Below are 8364 nucleotides of genomic sequence, written 5' to 3'. Positions count from 1 at the left end.
CAGCTCTGAAGGACACACTGTTCTACCTCCTCCATCCTCAGCCCAGGCTGGGAGATGTGGAGATGTTTCCACCCCTCCTGGTCCCGGGAGGGGCCTGGGCGTGGGCGTAAGATCTCTGTGTCTCTGTCTCTGTCTCTCTTTCCCTCCCTCCCTGGGAACACTGAGGACCCCACACAGCACGGGGCCACATCCAAGGCCCTCTTATCTTGTTCTGCCTCAGCCTCCCAAGTAGCTGGGATTACAGTTATGAAATGTTTCGGGAAAACCCCCAAACCAAACCAAAAGAAAGACTCTGCACAGAGAAGATAAGAAGGCAGTATCTCATATTTATCTCAGCAGACTGTTGCAGGATCATTCCACAAAGGCAACAACACTGAATTGGGAAGAGCTTAGTTTACACAGCATTTGGAAGTGGGAAGTACAAAGCAGGTGACAAGACATTACATAATTGGTTACATGCATTGAGTCACATCTGCCAGGCAGGCTGGACTTAAACAAACTTATTGAAGCAAAGGAACTGTTTATCATAATATAGAAAACACTCGGAAACAAGGGGAAGGGAACCTTACAGCGTGAGCATAAGTAGTTAAGGGTTTTACCGTAACATAGGAACACTGTGGTGGGGGGGACTTGAATTAACCCAGGCTGCTGTAAGGTACAGACAATTACTCTGACTCAGTGCTCATCAAGGTACATAGCTGGACTGTAGATACCACCAGGGTCAATTGAATTCAGCAGAAACAGCAGAGCAGAAACTTAGAGACATCTAATTGATCATGAAATTCATATAAGTTTGCTATTTGATAAATGTGCTTTTATATTACATTACAATACTACCATGCCAGGCCCAGGAATTTATTGTCATTGTGATATGTTGTGAGAGTCTGCGCTCTCTACTTTTTAAGTTAAAATCTTTATTCATTTTGGGGTCTTTGAAACAAGATCTTGCTATGTATTCCATGCTGGTCTTGAACTCATTATAGAACCAGGTGGAACTCTCAGAGATCCTCCTACCTCAGCCCTCCAAGTGCCAAGGTTATAGATGTGTGCTACCAGATCCGGTTGAAATTTTCTATTTACCATATCAAGGTAATAGTACATAATAGTTTAACCTACAAACTACCTTAATTCAATACTGATGCTCAACATAAAAAGAAAAAAAATTCCACTGTTTTCTGAAAGTCCAGGCACCCAGAGCTTTAACTGACTTACCAGACATGGTAGCACACAACTACGATCCCAGCACTCAGGAGGCTGAGGCAGGAGGATCACTATGAATTTGAGGCCCACCTGGGCTCCATAGTGAGTTCAAGGCCAACCTGAACTGCATATAGATCTTGTCCCAAAGCAAAACAAACAAACTCTGCCCAGCCAATGAGATCACAGATACAGTGGCTTAGGTAGCGTTGATCTGGTGGGGAAGTAGGGCACACGGCAGGGATCTACAGGAGGAACAAGGACCTTTTTAGGAGGGGTTGGGAGGCTGTGGTCTCCCACTGGGTGACTCAGGTCTCTCCAGACTTTGCTGGACCAAGTGATGCCAGTCACAGTACCACCCTCAGGAGGTGGAGGCCAGGCTCCATCCCTCTCCCAGGCCCGGCCTTTGGAGGCAACGCCTGTGGCCAGGGCTCTGTACTCTCTCCTTGGGATCCAGCCCTGACTTCTGACTGTGACATCTCTGCCAGCTGTAGCTGTCACACTTAGGGTTTAGAGTCGGTGGACTGAGAATGCCCTTTTCCCTGGAAAGTGGAGGTTGTGACCCATGTGGCTCCAAAGGGAGAAACAGGCAAGGGGTAAGAAATCAGGGAGCAGAATCTCAGGTCCGGTAATCAGGCCAAAGGCAGCCTGGGACTCTGTTGTTACACAGCCAAGCAAACTGGTCTGGGTGATGCCTGGCACAGGTGGGTGAAGCTATGCTACCTTCCATGGGGCCTGTGATGCGGAGATCGCTCTGGCCTGAATGCCGTGACTGGGCCAGTCGGTGCCCCCAAGGTCCACATGCAGGGGAGGAGCTGGTCCCTCACAGAGGAAGAGCCAAGACCAGGCCGATGCAGACAACTGAATGCTTGCTCTTGCTTGTTTTCTCCTTGCCCAGCTGTAAGTGTCCCCTGCATAGCTGGCTATCCAGGCGGAAAGCGGAGGCGACGCCCCTTTCCTCTACGAGCACCACCTTGATCTGGTGAGACAGCAGGCCTGACTGCAGGGAGTTGCTGCCCTCCAGTGGACCTTGCTCATCTCTAAATCCAGAAATCAAAATTTTATTTTCCCAGGACTGAAAGAATTTTAACAGCAATAGGAATCTTTGTTCTTTTGTTTGTTTGTTTTTGATACAGGATCTCACTGTACTTCAGGCTGGCCTTGAACTCATTATGTAGCCCAGGTTGGTCCCAACTCATGACCTTCCTCCTGTCTCAGCCTCCTGAGGGGTAAGATTACAAGCATGTGCCACCATGCCAGGCAGGAGGAAATCTAAAAGTCATTTGAACTGGGCTCGAAAGTGCACTGCTGTAATCCCGGTACCGTGGGAAGCTGAAGCAGGAGAATTGCAAATTCCCCAGGCTGGGCAACTTAGCAGTTTACTATGAGGCTGGTGTGGTTTATATCTAGATGTGCCCCCAAACCTCCTGTGCTCATAGATGGGGTTTGGACAGGTGAATGGATGGGGGAGGCTTACAGCTGTGGGGTCTCGTTAGGAAAAGGACACACGTCCTTCCAGGTGCCTCTCTTCTTTTTTACTTCTTGTGGCCATGCCTTGCCCCTGGACCATGCTATTCTGCCTTGGAACCAATGGTCAAATAAACTCCAGAAGTTGTGAGCATTGAAAATTGCATCAGTGATGAGCAGGAGACTAAGACAGAGACCTTGTCTCAAAACAAAAAAATAAAAGGGCTGGGATGTCCCCCAGTGAAAAGGCCCCACCTCCTACACAGAATCAAAGCAAAACGTCACCTGTGCTACTGTCCTGCTTGGAGGTGAGGACACTGACCCAGGGCTGCAGACCCATGTGACACTAGACACTGGATGCTGAACCCCGGATACTGGAAACACTTGCTACAGGCTGTGCATCTCTGCATCCTGAGCCCACTGAGAGCTCTGCAAAGAAACACCCACCCCCAGGAACAAAAGAGGGCTGAGCTTTAAGGCAGTGGCTTTTCCCGTTCCCTGTTCACTCCCCACTGTGTGTACTGCAACAGCAAACACACACTAAGGCAACACCCAGGATCTAGAGGCAGGTTTATTTATGTCTTTGGACACTGATCAGGATCATTCCCAAAATGTCAGGCCTTGATCTCTGGTGGTCTATGGTTTCCATGGGATAAGCAGACAGGAAGTACAGAGGCAGAGTGCCTTGTCAATTGGGGATTGGTTCTTATAGTATGTGTCAAAGTGACCAGCTATGCATCACAGTGACCAGTCGTTCTTAAGGAAGAAAACAGGAACCGGAACCGGAACTGTTAGCTGTGCAACTAACAAAGTAAAGTATACTGGCTGGGGCTGGGGGGAATCTTCTGCTACATTTCTTCTGTTGTAGTTTCCCTGGCAAGTCTTTGCTGGGCATATTACATGGGATCTTTTGAAATAAGGCCCAGTTAGCAGCAGTAACATTAGGATTAGTGGTCAGTTAGTGGTCCTAGGATTGGTCCTAGACAAGCTCCCAAGACTGAAAATTCCCACCAAGAGTTTGTGGTTTGTTTCTCTCATTATTGGGTTTCTCTCTAAATTGACTCTGATAAAGGAGTGAAGGCGATATCTGTGCCTTGGACACTGTCTTGATTACTCTTCTCTGCTTGTTGAGACAAAATACTCAACTCCCAAAGTTCAGGAAGGAAACATTGACTTAGCTCACAGTTTATGGAGGTTTCAGTCCATACTTGGCTGGCTCCAAGGCAGAGTGGCATGGCAGAGGGCAACAGTTCATGGAGACAGAAGACAGTAAAAAAAACAACAAGAGAAAAAAAAAAAAAGGAGAGCAGGAGAGAAGACTCTTTCTGTCCCTTATATTGTATGTAGGTCATGCCCACCCTAGGGTGGGTGTAGTACTCACACCCATAATCCCAGAATTGAACTGTGAATCAATCACAAACTCTAGAAGTCAGATACAAACCATAATAGACACTCATCAAATGTTTGATTGATTGTTCTATTCTCATGACATCTGACAGCAGCGAGCTGCAAAATTTCAGAATTACAGTTATTTATCTCAGGCTGATGCAGATGTCATCTTACCGGCTTGTGAGGGTCCAATCAGCCACCCACCACAACCAGGGCTTCCCAGGCTTGGTGCACAGACAGAGCAGCCTATGGCTTATGCTGTCCTGAACACGTTTTCACACATTCATTCAGCAGGCACTCTGAGATTAAACATTCCAACCTCTTTCCCTTGAGGGTGGTCCTGATTATCAAGAGTTGATTAGACTCTCCTTCTGCTTGGGCTGAGCAGGACTGACAAATAGATAACTGGGCTTCTCTAGGGGTCTTACCAGGACCAGGTAGGCAGGCAGGCAGGCAGCCAGACAAACTTAGTCCTCCCCACTTTGGGGTCCAACATGAGCTGCTCCAGCAGGGAGCCAGGAATTCTCTTCTAGTCCTCCGAGGGGACTTGAGCAATCTCACGGGTGCCCTATCTAATCAGGATCTGGAGAGGAGCTTGCTCCATCTACAAGGGCCACAGCAAGTGACCAAAGAGATCAGCATGCTCGGTATTCCAGGGTAGTGCACCAGATGCACCAGATGTGGTGGCAGGCAGAAACACTGAAACTAGGATCTGGAAGCAGATTTATTTACAGTAGATGGGCATTAACTAGGAATCAATTGCTCCTCAACATGTCAGGCCCTGATTCTGGTGGTCTAGGGCTTCTCTGGGTTAAGCAAGCAAGAAGTACAGAAGCAGAATGGCCTGTCCACTGAGGATTAGTTCTTACAATACGCATCACAGTGGCCAGCCATTTCTAAGAAACAAAAGTAACAGAAACTGGAACTGGAACTATCACCTGTACAACTAACAGACTGAGGTATACCGTCTGGGAGGGGGACATCTTCTGCTACAGTACTGTGTGACCTGCTGGTGACTGCACTTGTGTCCCAAACTCCCCTCCCCAGCTCTCTGTTCTCCCCTCAGCAAAGGTGTGTGGTGCACTGCCTGGGGGCACCACCAGGGGGCGGTAGTCTGAGAAAGCTGGCGTCTGATGAGTGAGCAGCATCCTTTTATTATTCAGTTGATTTCCAATTCTTTGTTTTTCAAAGAACATTTCAAATATGCTTTTATTATTTTGCTCATAAATTATTAACACATGAGCAAGTCAGTTGGGAGTCAAATAATGAGGGCAAAGCCAGGGCTGATAAAAAGGAGAGGCACCCACTTGGGCTGGCCATGCCTGTCATCCCAGCACTCAGGAGGCTGAGGCAGGAGGATCAGTTGGAGGCCTGCCTGGGCTAAATACTGAGTTCAAGGCTAGTCCAGACTACATAACAAGACTCTGTCTTAAACAAAACAAAAGGACAAAACTGAAAGGAAAGGCTGGGAGAGGAAGGATACTGCAGATAGGTTGGAACTGCACATCTCATTTATATGCAACCCAATCAACTCACAAACCAGCCAGGTCTTGGCAGGTGAGATTGACTGCAGATATCCAAGAAAACAGAATGAAACAGAACGTTCCCTGGCTCTCACACCTCTGGGCCTGCCTCAGCATGGGGTCTCAACCTCTCTCCTCAGGGTTTTACATGGATCTTCCTTTTTTTTTTTTTTTTTGTAAGTCCAGAGACCTTGACACCATACTCTTTTTTTTTATTAATCAAAGCCAATGACTGTATTTTTTTTTACAAGTTATACAGATTTACAGAAGAAAAAAATGAACAGTAGGAAATCATTAGTTAATGGATTACATATTGCCATCTTAGAAATAATTGTTAAAGTCACAAAATTAAAGCTTGTAGAGTGGACATTCCAACAATGATACTGCAAACAGTTCTGTTCAATGATCCAATAAAACTCTGTGATATCATTTTCTATCTTATACACTTAAATATACATGCAGTTATATAGTTTAGAGCACTTTCTTTTCCTCTCTTTTGTACAATGACTATTACACATTTCGGGTTTCATTGCTCCCACGGTTCTTATTGCTTTTTTGGAAGAGAGTAAAACCAAATGAGACATAACAGAACAGAATCGGTCAAGTCAAAAGGGTGGACATAATAGATAATATAAAAACATAATACAAGGTGATCAACAATGGTTACCATAATGCCTCCCGCTATCTCTAATAGAATTGCCTATATCATTAGTTATAATAAAATTGGACAAAACAGTAAAGATCAAAACCGACAAAACCAAAACATTGGAGACATTATAGGTTTTCAAAAGTAGATAAAAGTCAACGAGAATGGGCGTTATAATGAATCTCATTATCTTCACAGCTGATGCCTAAACTTTCGAACCTGATACTGTCCATCAAAACAGAATAGGGGAACCTCAGTCAAAAACAAGATGGTGAGAGTAATACAGGGCTTCAAATCGAGATAATAGAAAGTCAAAGTGGGTTACTATATTATATCCTGCTATTTTTTCCCCTTTAATTAAACTGATAAAAATTAAAAAGTAAATAATGGAGTGGAGATTGAGAAAAAAGAGGGCATAACAGCGAAACAGCGCAGATCAAAACATAACCATTTAAGCAGTATAGTGTTTCACCACCAGATAATTCCGACCCAAAAGTAGTTACCATATTGACTCTCCTTGAAGTCCTTGAGTACAACTTCATATACTGTAGCATTAAGTATATCAAAACAATGTAAAACCATTTAAGAGAATGACAGCATTACAGAGTATTTAGAATCAACTAACAGAAAATGAACAATGGTTTCTGTATAATCTCCTTGTCTTTAAAAGGTTTTTGCTTATACTATCGTACATAATAAAATCCAATAAGATACAACCTGTTTAGACCATTGGAGACAGAAGAACAAAAGCTAGATGAGACTTCAAAACAAGATGATACTAAATCAGTATTACCTATTAAGATGTCATTTTCTCCAAAATAGCTGTTCCTATCATCCAGTCTTCTCTGTCTCATTTCTGTTGAGCTCTTTTTCTGTCAGTAGCTGTCAGTTTGTCTTCTTCATTTTGTTCTCTGCTCCATTCGTTGTGGCCTCCCCGCCACTATTTCTGGGTTCTTTGTATTTTTCTTTTTTTAGAATATCCTGCAATACTTTCTGTAGGGTTGAATTGGTGGTTGCAAATTCCCCCAGTTCCTCTTTATCCTGGAAGCACCTTGTTTTTCCATCAATTTCCAGGGACAGTTGTGCAGGATATCTCAATCTTGGCTGGAGATTATTATCTTTCAAAGCTTGAATTATTTCCCCCCATGCTCTTCGTGATTTGATGGTTTGTGCAGAGAAATCTGCTGTAATTCTAATGGGTGTTCCCTTGTAAGTGGTCTGTTTCTTGTCTCTTACAGCTTTTAATATTCTGTTCTTGTATTGAATTTCTGGAATTTTTATTATTATATGCCTGGGTGTTTCTCTGTTAGGGTTGTAGGTAGCTGGGGTCCTGTATGCCTCATACATCTGAGTATCTTTACCTTTTGCTAAATTAGGAAAATTCTCCTGGATTATTTCTGTGAGTAGACTTTGTAGTTCATTTGTTTGTGTCCCTACTTCTTCTTTTATGTTCTTAATCCTTAAGTTATGGCTCCTCTTATCATCTTCTTGTCTTTGTATTATTGCTGTTTGTTTCTTTGTTATTTTTAAGAAGTTTTTCATTTCATTCTCCCATATTACAAGTCTGCCCTCCAGTTCAGATAGTCTGTCCTTAGTTTCTTTCAAGCTGTTATGCCAGTCTTGGGTAGACTTCTTAATTTCTTGATAGTCCCTTTGAACCTGCTTCACGTACTCTATGCTTTCTCTGTTTTCTCCATCAAACAATTCTCCCCTCTTTTTCTGTTCTTCCATTCCACCATCTGTTTTTTCCTGGGTGGTGCTTAGCATTTCTCTAACTATTCTGCATACTTCTAGCTTCAGGTTGTTGATAACTTCATTCCTGAATTGGTCTATGAGGCTCTCTAGATGGCGCTTAATGTCTATTGGTGCGGTGTCTGCTATTGCCTGTTTCTCAGAATTGGGGGCCGAGGAGCCTTTCTTGTTGCTTCCCTTCCCCATATTTTCTGTTCCTTATAAAATGCAAGCTTACATAGGAGGCCCAGCTTCCCTGCCTGTCAGCCACAGCCTGATCAAATTGTGCTGGCTAGGTGTTCCCGCCCACTGCTGCGCACCAGGGAGTTACAGACTAGGCAGCCTACTTGGGAGTCAGTCGCCCCTCCGGGCCACCGTCAGGCTCTGGGATCTGGGTTGGGACAGCCTACC

This window comes from Cavia porcellus, unplaced genomic scaffold (genome assembly GCF_034190915.1).
Source record: "Cavia porcellus strain 051 isolate PalLab524CR breed Dunkin Hartley unplaced genomic scaffold, mCavPor4.1 scaffold_17, whole genome shotgun sequence".
NCBI classification, from domain to species: Eukaryota; Metazoa; Chordata; class Mammalia; order Rodentia; family Caviidae; genus Cavia; species Cavia porcellus.
This window is presented reverse-complemented; position numbering follows the sequence as displayed.